General features: G+C 42.6%; 1 pseudogene across 1 annotated transcript; it reads left to right on the top strand.

Moving 5' to 3' along the window:
- Positions 1–3,186: 3,186 nt before the first annotated feature.
- LOC306930886 lies at positions 3,187–12,174 on the top strand (annotated as a pseudogene). The gene is made up of 9 exons (XR_013792545.1): positions 3,187–3,304; positions 3,878–4,009; positions 4,630–5,021; positions 5,439–5,561; positions 5,699–5,821; positions 6,190–6,312; positions 6,603–6,731; positions 10,995–11,408; positions 12,107–12,174. The product of XR_013792545.1 is annotated as an uncharacterized misc_RNA (transcript).
- The last annotated feature ends 1,738 nt before the right edge of the window (positions 12,175–13,912 follow it).

Genomic DNA, 13,912 nt, shown 5'->3' with positions numbered 1-13,912 from the left:
TCCCCGCTGCAGGGGGACAATTATAAGAACTCTTTGGCCCTCATTTATCAACCGTGCGTACGCCAAAATATGGGTGTACGCCGAAATTACCGCAATTTTCGGCATTTACGATTTGCGCCAAAGATTGAAAATGATCTTGTGCCAAGACAAAACTCACGTCTGGTCGGGAGCTGTCGTACGCTTTGTCCTCACCTGTTTTTTGTCGTAGAACAGCGGAGCAGCATTGTTTGACCAGCTGAGAGGCTGTCACAGGCATCTAAACATATGTATTCACTCCTAAAATGTTTATATAAAACTGTATGTAGGTATATATGGGCTAAATACATATAAGATGTGTCTTTGTGTCATATGAAATTTGTAGGAGATTTCCAACTTTACAAGTAATTAAAATCGCGCAATTAAAAACAATGTTGCAAGTCAGATGCTTAAGCCATTTAAACAGTGTTTTGCATGAGCGCATACATGCGAGGATTTGGGCTGTCTGTGCTGAAATATTTCCATGACGGGACGTTGGAGAGTATTATAGGCTAGTGCAGTGCTGCAGCTGCGGAGAGTCCCAACGTGGGTAGCCTACTGTAGCCTAATCTACAGCAGGCCGATGTCTTTCTGGAGTTACGGTATGTGCAATCTCCTCCTCGTTTAATAAACCCGACGCGTCGCTCGAATGCCAAATGTACCGTGCCAGCGCACGTGGGAACCGCATCGGAGATATAGGTAGGCTACCCAGCCAGCCCACCACCACCAGTGCCCAGCCACTGCAGCGACTGCGAGGCAATCTAAATAGTCTGTCGAACGTGCGGCCGGTGCATGGTCAGTTGGTCACGGTCACGGACGGACCACAGTGATAGAGAGAGACAGACAGACAGGACAGGAGGAGCACCTATGCAAAACAGCAGCGTGTGTGTGCCTATTTGTTATTTAATTCATGGTTCACAGGTTCAGGTTTTCGTTCACTAATATATCTTGTTGTATATTAAATTAAAAAGACTTTAATAATTTAATATACAACTAACAACACAGTGACAGTTGCTTGCAAATTGCGATATGTGCGTGCGTGCGTGCGGGGGGGGTGATGCGGGCAGCAAGGGAAGCGAAGCGAGAGGAGAAACAGACAGGGTAGTCCTACAGCTTTATTTAATTCATGCAGGTTTATTTATTTAAGATACAACAAGTTGCGTGCGTCTGTGTGTGTGTATGGGAGGGGGCAGCAAGGCAACTTAGGTGACATTCACACCAGAAAGCTTTGCTGCGATTCAAACGAATCCTGCGCATTGTCAGAAAGTGCACTTCGTTTGGCAGGTGAAACTTTTTTTCCCCTGTAACCATGGTTTCCAGGTCGTATTGCAGTTGTTAATGTCGCAAAAACGAGGGCGAGGCTAGATTTTATAGGGCGTGCCAGATTGATTTCAGCCGTCACATTTATTACTGCTAGGAATGAAATTAGGAAGGAACAGCTGTCTGCGATCACTTTGTAAATGCCGACCCGACGTGGGTGTACTACGAATCCTACACTCGAATTTGGGGCAGAATTTACACTCAATTGATAAATGAGGGCCTTTGTCTCTGCTCTCTGTCTCTCTTTGTGATTACCTGGAGGGTATTGGTGAGCGTCTATATGAGCGTGCCGTGTATGTGCACTCACTAGGTGCGGTTCCATTAAGCCTTTGCGAAAAAAGGAAGCGTATGTTCATTAAGTCGAAAAAGAAAAGCGAATTGTCGGTGTTTCCATTAAACTGATAAAATGCGCATATGAAATAAGTTCATTAAATATGCAGTAGTTGGCACTGTTTGCCAGTAAAGTGAGGCTCATGTAAAGTAGTCCTAATCCATGTTCACACCATTGATTTAGGGATTTGATGCGCTTGTGCGTGCTCTCAATTTTCGGACGGGACCCCATATACAGATATACTGCGCTGTAATCTGATCCCTGGTCAGCGGCTGACCGACCGTCAGCAAGTCTACAGCAAGCCAGCGGGCATCTGCTGCTTTCACAGTATTGACACCTATACAGTCAAAGAACGTACAAAGAACGATTTGTTGTGTAATGCTTGTCTTAATATATTCGGGGCACATGTAGCCATGTCGCGGGACTCGATTGGAGCATACTGGTCGTTTATACTGTAAATTGATTGATCGCAGCTGCAAACAGTTGTAAATAACTTAGCCTACACGTTTAGGTTGCTTATCTTATACAATGAATATATAAGAATAGATGAAGCATATGCATGGATCGAAATCGAATAGCCTGCAGGGACCCAGGCAGCTAGGTTATATAAAAGTTTAGTCTACTACACCGTGTGTGTGTGTGTGTGTGTGTGTGTGTGTGTGTGTGTGTGTGTGTGTGTGTGTGTGTGTGTGTGTGTGTGTGTGTGTGTGTGTGTGCATCCATACAGTAGGCCTAGCGATCCAGATATCAAAATGATCGGAGCGCCCCGATCAACTCGGGAGGATTCAGACTTCATATGGAGTCGGGTTGGGGATCTTTGAACACACTACACAATTATTAATCGGACGGGTCGGGTAGTAGTAAATTGGGACCTTATATGTATCCACAACATCACTCCCTCTCCCTCTAGCCACCCTCCCATGCACCGTTCACTCCACTGCCTCCCCATCGGTTTTTATTTTATTTTCCAACTGTTCAAAAGCGATATAATGCGAGTTCAATGCTTTCTAATTAAAAACCTTTTCCGCAAGTGTTTCCATACACTATTTGCGCATTTCCCTTTTTTCGAAAAAGCCTAAATCCGCAACCTCCAAGCGAAAAAGTGTTTTTGCGAAAAATGGAGACTTATTCGCACTTTGATGTGTTTCCATCCAGGAGATTTTGCGCAAGAGCCTTAATGCGCAAAAAAACGGCTTTATGGAAACGCACCTACTGTCATGTACTTACCTTTCATGCTGTGTCGAGGAATGTTCTGTTGAGATTCATGTGTAGACTGAAGCAGTCAAAGAATGTGTTAATCAGGGCCTTAACAGGGTAGGGATCACACAGGGTTATGCAAGGCTTTCCTTGCTTCTGGACTCTGGAGGCAACACTGGAGGCAATGTTTATATGTTTTTAAATTATCTCAGCCTTATGGAGTGAAAATAGTCTGGTACACATACAGTAGGCTATCTGTGTTTTATTGTCTGTTTTGTTTATGGACCTATTGTGAACACTGTATTTTCTTATACATAGATGGAGCAACATGCGACTCACGGCAGTTTCGCTGTGGAAATTCCAAGTGCATCAACAACAGATGGGTGTGTGATGAAAGTGACGACTGTGGCGATGGAACTGATGAGCTGCCTACTAGCTGCTGTAAATATAATGCATACAGTACTTCATTTTGAATTTTAGTTCATTTTGTATTGAAGTGTAAATGCACATTTAAAAAAAGACTGTCCTCCTTTTATTTGAATGTTTGACATAAACAGAACTAGGGCGGAAGCTGTCAGTTGATTAACATAATCATTTGAATGCCAGTCTACTGCAAATCACAAAAGGTAGCTACTGTAGTACAGTAGTGTGTGGTAAATGATCGACTAAATGTACACCCTAAAAGTAGTCATACTGTAGGTCATTAACCCATTTTGACCTGAGATCAGATTCTAAAAATGTCTTCTACATCCTGACAGCTTTCTGAAAAAGCTATGTTTCTATGTCAGTCGTTCTTCGATTTTTCGCTTGTAGATCTGCTATTTTTCAATAGCTAAAGCATAACATAATGCTAACACCTAAAGGGGTTCCCGCCCAAAATGGGTTAAACCAAACCCTGTATGTACAGGGTTTGCCTTATCGGCTCTGCAAATATGTGAAAGAAAAAGCAGAGAAAGGAATTCCGTTATTGATCAATAATGGATGAGTCACGTTTCCTCCTGTTTCTCCCATCAGCGGCCAGGAGCTGTCTGTCTACTGAGTTCAACTGTGGGATGAGCGGGACAACCAGGAGACAGTGCGTTCCAGCAGGCTGGACATGTGATGGCAAGGCTGACTGTCTCAATGCAGCTGATGAACAGAACTGCAGTAAGATATTATTTATTATAGTATCTTATCTACTAGTAGGGTAGAAAGTAATGCACTTAAGCCCTCTTTTAAAAAATAGAACAGCAGATCTCTGAATTTCCTTCTTAAAATATCAAACATTTTCACCTACAGCATAATGACATGCCAACAATAGGGACATCACGTAGTGGTTAATCCAGAAGAAAAGCAAGGGCTCGCAACTCACTTTATAATGCTCCAAGTATTTATTCACAATCACAGCAGGCAGGACATACAGCGTTTCGACCGGTATTGGTCTTTCTCAAGTATATAAGACCAATACCGGTCGAAACGCTGTATGTCCTGCCTGCTGTGATTGTGAATAAATACTTGGAGCATTATACAGTGAGTTGCGAGCCCTTGCTTTTCTGTTACAGTTTGGCTCGGCACCAAGATCGGAGGTTGTGCGCTGTTTATGTTTTATTATGCTTATTCTGTAATCCATGAATCCAATAGATGGATAGTTTATTGATCCCAAAGGTAATTCCAGTGTAGGGGCCAATAAAAAAAGACAAAGATGAATTCTAAATAATGATAAAGGGCAGTTTAAAAAAAAAAAAAAAAATAGGCAGGAGATTCATATATACTCTGTACACCCTCAGCGGCTAAGACATGCTCCCTTGACGAGTTCCGCTGCACCAACGGGCAGTGCGTGTCTTCGTCCTTCGTGTGCGACGAGGACAACGACTGCACGGACGGCTCGGACGAGTCCGCCTGTCCCGCCGCCACCTGCAGCGTGGGCACGTTCCAGTGCAACAACACGGTGTGCGTGTCCGCCCTGTGTGCGTGTCCGCCCTGTGGGCGTGCGATGGAGACCGGGACTGCGCCGACGGCTCCGACGAGTGGCCCGAGAACTGCGTGGGTCGGCCGCAGAAGACGGAGAGGCCGTGTGGCGCCCAAGAGTTCCACTGTGGCAGCGGGGAGTGTGTCCATGGCTCCTGGCGCTGTGACGGCGGCATGGACTGCCGGGATCAGTCGGACGAAGCAAACTGCAGTAAGCAATCCTCGTTTTGAGCATTTACATTTTTTGAGTGGTGCTAGCCACTCCTATACGTATGTGTGTATGTCTGTGTCTGAGCACGGATATGTCTGAGCATGGAAATACACCACCAAGTGTCACTGTTGTGAGACACACACACACACACACACACACACACACACACACACACACACACACACACACACACACACACACACACACACACACACACACACACATATACAGTACACCACCACTCAGTTCCTAAAGGGTCTGATTTTTAGAACCTTTTTCACGACCCCACTGAATTGCTGGTATCGTGGTGACTCTCGAATTCTTGAACTGCATGCAATGAGTTTTCAGTCCATTTTAACTGAAAAGATCTTTCAACAAATACATTAAAACGGCGACAACGTCCTGTTTTTCTTGCAGCTCGTCCTACCTGCCGACCAGATGAGTTCCAGTGCAACGATGGTCACTGTATCCATGGCAGCCGGCAGTGTGACAAAGAATATGACTGCGGCGACCACAGTGACGAGATTGACTGTCGCAATGGTGATTCTCATATCCAACACCGATATATTATAAGCAGTTAAGACCCAGATGAAAGTGCCTGATGCGGTGCCAATGTGTTATGTCTGCGTATGAGGCATCTATCTAACGCAGATGTATCTGTCTACTCTCCTCCTCAGTGAATGTGTGTGAAGGCCCATCTAAGTTCCAGTGTCACAGTGGGGAGTGTATTGGCATCGAGAAGGTGTGCGATAAACGGAGAGACTGTGAAGACTGGTCAGATGAACCTATCAAAGAGTGTAGTAAGTAAAATATCATATTATAACCTTGTATAGGAACACGGCTTTCCTTCCTTTTTTATTTTTTTCCTTACTTGGTTAGTAAATATTGTGTAATTCAAGCACTCTGTATACCCTGTGTGATTTGAGAAGAGTTCCAAGAATTGGGAATACACTCACTCGGTTCTTCTGCTCCACATACCATCATTCGGGGGGAAAAGAAAAAACATATCTTGGCTTGGAAAATATGACAAGAATATAGCAAGCCAAGTAGTCAGGGATTACTGCCCAAGATAGTTAGCGGTTTGAAAGAGGTAGCTGCCATATGGAAAAGGTTTGTCATGAACCCTACCATTGACTGGTCTTATACTTTTATATTTGATTTCTCATAGACAAGAATGAGTGCTCGACTGGCAACGGAGGCTGCTCTCACTTCTGTAACGACCTAAAGCTCGGTTTCAACTGCTCCTGCCCTGCTGGATACAGCCTGACAATGGACAAGAAAACCTGTGAAGGTAAGAGGACTGACTCCATTGTTCATGACCATTTAAACGGGCGGTGAAATGGAGACCCAAATGAGACATGTACACTAGTGGAAGCCCTGTCGCAACACAACAACAAAATTACATGATGTTAATGGTTGTTTGAGGTTTCAACCCATAGTAAAGGGTGTAACTTTTGTTCCACTCTCCTAAACGCCCACACAAGAGGATCCCATTCAAAGGAATGGAAATGTAATTTACTACTAAACGCGGCTACCATTGAGACTTACATTCTGATGATCTTTTCTCCCACTACCTGACAGACATCGACGAGTGCATCGATCCAGATATTTGCAGTCAGATTTGCATCAACCTGCCTGGAAGCTACAAGTGTGACTGCAGGGAGGGCTATGACGTAGACCCTGCTACAAAGACCTGCAAGGCTGAATCAGGTATTGTTTGACTTCATTGTCTTAAACACATGATGCACCCTAGTGTCCCTCCCTGTTCTGGGCGTGTTATAATAGGCAAACTGCAATGGGGAAAACAGCCGATCTACAAGCTCATTGTGAGCTTGCTTCTTTCAGCGAGGAGATTAGGTGTAGACTTTAGAGCAGCTGTGTCCAAAGTGTGGCCTGCGGGCCAAATGTGGCCCTGGAGTGAAATTTTATACGGCCCGCAGCTCCATACCTGAATTGTATTATGAAGGGCCCGCCCAACATTATGGGACATTTTTACATGAACGTTTTTTAACCTGGGCATTTCCCAGAGTATAATTTGTCAGTGTTCCTTGTATTTATTTATATATTTTTTCTTTTTGACCTTGCTTGGTTACATTTGGTAATGTGACATAAGGCTGACAAAAAGGCTGAGATACACTTTTTGTTCACAGCACACACCTGACAAAAAAGAACACTGATATTACAAATGGCTGATAGTTAAATAGAATCGTTTAAATCCGAAGGTACATTATGTAGTTGGCCCTTGGGTGTTTTAATATTTAATAATATGGCCCCCTTTGAAAAAAGTTTGGACACCCCTGGATAAAAGGAGGGACCCAAACTTAAACTTAAAAGGCACGGTATAATTAGCTTTTTGTCTCCACCAGGACGAAGGCATGGGGAGAGAGTATGTTTTTTTCCTCAACGGCCTGTTATAGCGCCACCATGAGGCCGATTTAGGCAAAACACATTTCTGTAGATTACTCGGACACATTTTATCCATACATCACACAATTCGGTATACACTATCTAGTGTATCATGTGATCAACACGGATCTGCACCATTTCCCATCTTCCATCCTGATTGGCTAAGATTGCCTTCCAAAGCTCACATGATTGGTCCGTTTCGAACAAAATGCCACAAATCACAAACACAGTGTGCAATTTCCGTGAAATTATACACGCACATTTCCACTAGGCCGAGGACGACATGCCACTCATTTCTTCCCCAAATCAGCCTCAAGGTGGCGCTATAACAGGCCAATTCCTGTTTTTAGCTATAACTGCATCGATCTGTATACAACTTATGTATGCGCACTCCCTAGAGGCCATGGAAAAACATTGTCCCTGCATCCCTCCACATCTGCCGGTTATAGCGCCACCATGAGGCCGATTTCTGCAAAACACATTGCTTATGTTAGTCGCACAGATCTCATCCAAATGTCACGCAAATCGGTACACATGATCTCTGTAGTCATGTGATCAAGACGAGTCTGTTGGATTTCTCAGATTCTACACTGATTGGCTAACATTGCCTTCCTAAGTTTTCAGGAGTGACCCGTTTTGTACGAAATGCTGCACATGTCCTGCTCATCCAGAATTCTATCCTCATGCTATGAGTGATCTGGCTCTGCATTTCCTCAACAAAATGAAGAAAATTGTTGCAAAAAAATAACAAACAAAAAAACATGTTTATATTACTCCTAAACATTTTGCCAAACATCTCACACAGTCCTATCCTACTGGTGGAGACCTGTGCCCAGAAGGGCACTTTTTCTAGTTTAAGATAGTTCTCAACTAGCCGATCTACATCGAGACATTGTGAGCTTGTAGATCGGCTATTTGAACTATTTTAAAATGTTTTTTAAAATAGTAAAAAAAATGGCAAATAAGTTTAGGGATAAGGTTTAAGGGGTGGCGCAAGATATAGCAGCATTTTACTGAAACACTAGAAAAATGAAGCTGATAAATGTAAATTTCTCCTGATTGGCTGAAGATGTGTCACCTATCCTGAAAATGTAATTTCTGTTTATTAAAGAGCTGGAGAGACAGGGAAACCCCTGTTATAGAATAAACACTATAGCAATAATTACTATCATGATATAGTGATTTAACCTTTTAACGGAAAAAAACTTGTGTTTTAATCAAACAAATATCACTTTAATACCCATGCCTTTAACTATATTTAAGGTTTCTGGTTTTACATACTGATTAGGTATTTTGGCACTCAACCATGAGTGACAAACACAAACATCTCTGACAGATCTCTGTCAGCGTATGCACAAAGTTAGACAAATGAGAAACTAACACAAATCAAATGCAAAAAAATAAACTGCAGGCTTAAAATATTTAAACCGTTTCAATTTGGATTTGTTGTTATAAAAAAAAAATACCCCACTACTCCGGGTTAACACTAGCTGTTGTTCTTGTATAGTGCTAGTTCTTGTTTGTTTTACTGTAATATCACAATGCTGCTTTCATTCATTCATAACTTTACCCATATGTTTGAGTATATGATTTCAGGGAGGGCAAGTCTAAAAGACAAAGGATTCATCCAATTTAGTGCTGTCAGTATCAACCAATTCAATATTTTGATCAAATTAAGTGTGATTATGATTTATCATAGAACAATCCCGCGTTTTACATACAGGACTCTACAAAATAGATTAAATTTTTAATTGAGCAGAGTATATGCCTACTAGCTGTCTAGCTCTCTTTTTAGAGTAGGCCTGTAGCTGAAGAAGTGATGTAGGCCTGCACTGTTTTCCTAATGAGTTGTGGGGAACAATTAGTCATGGTGATGTAACATCCACAATGACCTCTGAAATCTACAACACAGCAGCAACAGCTGTGTCCCAATTCCAAACCAGTAGTTCTCTAACCTTTTCAGGCCGCAACACCCCAACATATTAATAGGCTATATGTGAACGGGGAAGTGGAACCCCCACCCTGATAAACACGATCGGAATTGTAGGAGTTCCGGTATTACATTTAGTTTGATTCGGTTCCGCAGATAAATATTGTCAAAATAGCTGATACATGCCCACGTAAATCAGCTATTTTCTAAAAAGAATAAAGAATAAAGAATAAAATAAAAATACAAAATATAAAAAAAAGTCCTTAAATTGTCACTTTAGAAATGTGCAGATAACCATAGCCGTCTACCATAACCATAGCAGATAACCATAGAGTGAGAAAAAATGTGTAAGCCAATCACCTGGAGACGCCCCAAAATAATTTACATGTTGAGAACCGCTGTCCTAAACTATACGGGTAAGCTATACGATGTTGGCTGTACAGGCAGTGAATCAGAGCTTGCACGGTGCACACATAGAGGGTTGGCATCCCACAACTGTGATCACAAAGAAGATGCTGGTGTCATCTGTGGTGAAGGTAAACATGAATACAAAATGTGTCTTGAACAATCCTCCTCTCTCTCTCTCTCTCTCTCTCTCTCTCTCTCTCTCTCTCTCTCTCTCAGGAGAAGTCTAAAAGTCCACTGTCCTTGTTGTGTGTGTGAGTGTCTCTGTAGTTAATTAGATGTTATAGTTTTTGGTTGGCCCGACGTGAAATTGTATACAATACATCATTGTACCTTTCTTTTTGAGGGGCTAGCCTCTCCTATGCCCAGCGTTGAAGTTTTGTGTGAACACAAACATTGGCTGATGATTGGCTGATCATCCCATAGCGATGATTTGATTGGCTGAGCAAAGTACATATTGAGGATAAAAGTGAGGGCAGAAAAGTGAAGACGCCAAAAGAGATTTGCCGGAATGACATTTGTGATGATTCGATTGGCTCATGTGATGCATATGATAAGAGCGCCCATCACTTCACACAAGTATAATTATTTAAGATGTTTAAAGATGCGTTAAAAATCAGACCCTTCTGAACTGAGTGGTACTGTACTGTACTGTACTGTACTGTACTGTACTGTACTGTACTGTACTGTACTGTACTGTACTGTACTGTACTGTACTGTACTGTACTGTACTAGCCCTCTTCCCTGGCCTTTTTAATATATATATATCTTTTATTTTATTAATATTATTATTATATATATTTTTGTATTATTATTATATATATATTTTAGAGGCCCGGCCCAGTTCCGTCAAGTCTTCTCGCGTCCGAAACTGTCGAGAAATGGCAGAGTTTCCGTGTTGCAGCTTTCCGTGCTTGGACAGACATACACGTACACAGAAATACACGTACACATAGGGACACACATTGCTGGGCATTGGAGTGGCAGTGGCTGCACCACTCAAAAAACAGGGAACTGACACGTGATGGACAGTCCAGCAGACTGGTAGAGGAATTTTTCCTTTCATAGTCCAGTGTAGGCTGCATAGTAAAGTCCTCAGTGTTAAGGCCCAGTCACACCTGTACCTCAGACACATCAGACATTTGCCGTCTTCACTTCCATCCTTTAGTATTATATTATAACAAAGTTTGTTTTTGTTGAAGGTCTGAATGCTGTTTGTCCACTTTCTGCAGTAAACTCCATGACATTTCCAACACCACACATCACCACCACCACATCCCTTCCATGGTGGTTGACCGCTATGACCACTGCCATGACCACTGCCACCAGGACCACTGACATTCGACTGGTAAATGGAGGGAACACCTGCTCTGGCAGAGTGGAGATCTACTTCCGTAGACAGTGGGGGACAGTGTGTGATGATGACTGGGCCATGAATGATGCCAAGGTGGTGTGTAGACAGTTAGGATGTGGCGAAGCGCTGTCAGCACCACTCAGAGCACATTTTGGACCAGGCAGTGTGCAGATCTGGTTGGATGATGTCGGCTGCACAGGCAGTGAATCAGAGCTTGCACGGTGCACACACAGAGGGTTGGCATCCCACAACTGTCATCATGGTGAAGATGCTGGTGTTGTCTGTGATGAAGGTAAACATGAATTCATTATGCACCACCATATGTTCCTCTGGGCTATAGTGATTTTGTTTTTAATACTTAAAAATGTATATATAATCACTTTCTTTCTTTGTGTGTGTGTGTGTGTGTGTGTGTGTGTGTGTGATTGTGAAATGTGAATGAGTGAATGTAATGCACAATCATTGTAAAGAACATTGGACGTAGATGCCATATAAATGCACCATTTACCATGTAACTACTCCTCCATTCCTGTAATCATTGTTTTTAAAGTGTTTCCTATACCCTGATCTTCTCTCTTTGTCTCTGTCTGTCTGTGTCTGTCTCTCTCTCTCTCTCTCTCTGCCTGTCAGTCTCAGAAGATCAGAAGAAGTACTATGACGCCCGGAAGAAGTACTTCCTTGTGGTTGCGGTTTTGGTTGCGAGTTTGTGTGTAGCTGTGTTCTTGGTGTGTGCACTGCTCATGTACATATGGAAGACAAGGAGACATACTCGAGGTGAGTTAACAAACGTCATACAGAATTACACATGTACAGTATGTGTGTTGTTTAAGTCCATGCATGTGTTCTGTACCACTGTCATCATAGAGGTTGGTGTTAGTGTTTGGACTGGTAGAGTTGACATTCACATAGTGGCTCAAATGCCTAATATCTCCCCCTACCCTATTTCACTAAGAGTGACTTAGTTTAACTCTTTATGTGTGTGTTCCACAGGTTCCTACACCAGAGCAGACACCGGGAATTCTCTGCAGGTCTGTGTACTCTCAAACAACTATGGTTAATGCATTATTACTACTATTGATAGATAGATGGAGCACTTATACCACAGTTACTACTAGTGCTGATAGTAGTAGTTATCACTACAACTATACTATTACTAATGCAGGCAAATGAAGAGACAGAGGAGAGGAGGGGCTTTTTTGAATTGTTTTCTTTTGCTGTTGAAACGTAGAATGAAAACACGGATATATAACTACGTTGTATGTTTCCTCAGCTGCAGGTAAGCGTTGGCTATTCTGTGTGGCGTCCGCATGTGATCAATATACATATTATAAATGAATACCACGACGCAAATGGAGGCAGATAGGTGCTTGCAGCAAATGCATTTAGGCCTACGTGAAACTTTATTTGGCTGAGTCTCTGTCAACATGCTGATCAGCGAGTTACAGTGGTAATAATAATCATCATCAACAGCCTTTCTTGTCTGTCTGTCCGTCATGTTTGTGAACAAGCGCGAGTGGAGGTGAGCTGGCTTAAAACTATGATATGACTGGCCGACTTTCAAACACGCTGATGCCATTCATTCAAATAGGCTAATGTGGTCTTCTATTTTTTATATAGGGCTAATCCCCCCCCCCCCACACACACACACACACACACGCACCGGCAGTCAGACTGACTCAAAGGAGCTCCATAACGAAACAATTTAAATAGGCCTATACTGCAGACATTACTACACTAAACAACGTTGGATTCGTACAGTGCAGAATGCAGATAAGTGTATGTTCTTATTATAATTGTGAGTTTGTTTTTTAACATGCAGCGCGAGTCCGCGAGACTGCGAGAGCCGATCTACAAGCTCACAGCGCGTTGCACTGCGAGTAGAAAGCTGTCAAGTGAGCAGCGCAATCGCGAATGCTATAAATATCCTAATAAATCAATAAAAAAGGTGTCGGGCTTGCAGGGAAAGTTTCTGTATGGCACTCTAGGCTAACCTGCAGAATGCATGCATTTAGGCATACAAGTGATACTTGGCTTTTATATAGGCTATAATTTTTTTATGTGCGACATATGTTGGGGACACATGCCTACATATTTTATCTGAGATTTGGGGACTTTTAATTGATTCAGCATGAAGACTAAAGCCTTCTTAATAAATCTACGCAAGCCGTACACGACCATGAGAGGTGGCGCAGCTTTCAGCGGAATTTCCGACCAACCCACGTCACCGTCAAGTTCACGTTCAAGTTCATGAATTCCCACGTAATGTGGGAATCCACGTAAATGCCTGTCCGCTCACGCTCCGCTCACGTAACGTCACTTTATGAGCGTAAACGCCGTTGTGAATGAGGACCCTAGTGTACACTATGTACACACTGTGCTGTACAGTCATACCAACACACACATAGTGTACACTATGTACACACTGTGCTCTACAGTCATACCAACACACACATAGTGTACACTATGTACACACTGTGCTCTACAGTCATACCAACACACACACACACACACACACACACACACATAGTGTACACTATGTACACACTGTACTCTACAGTCATACCAACACACACATAGTGTACACTATATGTACACACTGCTCTACAGTCATACCAACACACACATAGTGTACACTAACTAAGTGCATACTGTACTCTTCAGTCATACCAACACACACACATAGTGTACACTATGTACATACTGTACTCTACAGTCATACCAACACACACTATGTACATTGTACAGTGTTGCTCATATAATAGAGTCTTCATTGATCTCCAACAACATTGAAAACGT

Source organism: Electrona antarctica (assembly GCF_951216825.1).
Source record: "Electrona antarctica genome assembly, chromosome: 10".
Lineage (NCBI taxonomy): Eukaryota > Metazoa > Chordata > Actinopteri > Myctophiformes > Myctophidae > Electrona > Electrona antarctica.
The sequence above is the reverse complement of the archived record's forward strand: the minus strand, read 5'-3'. Positions and strand labels throughout refer to the sequence as shown.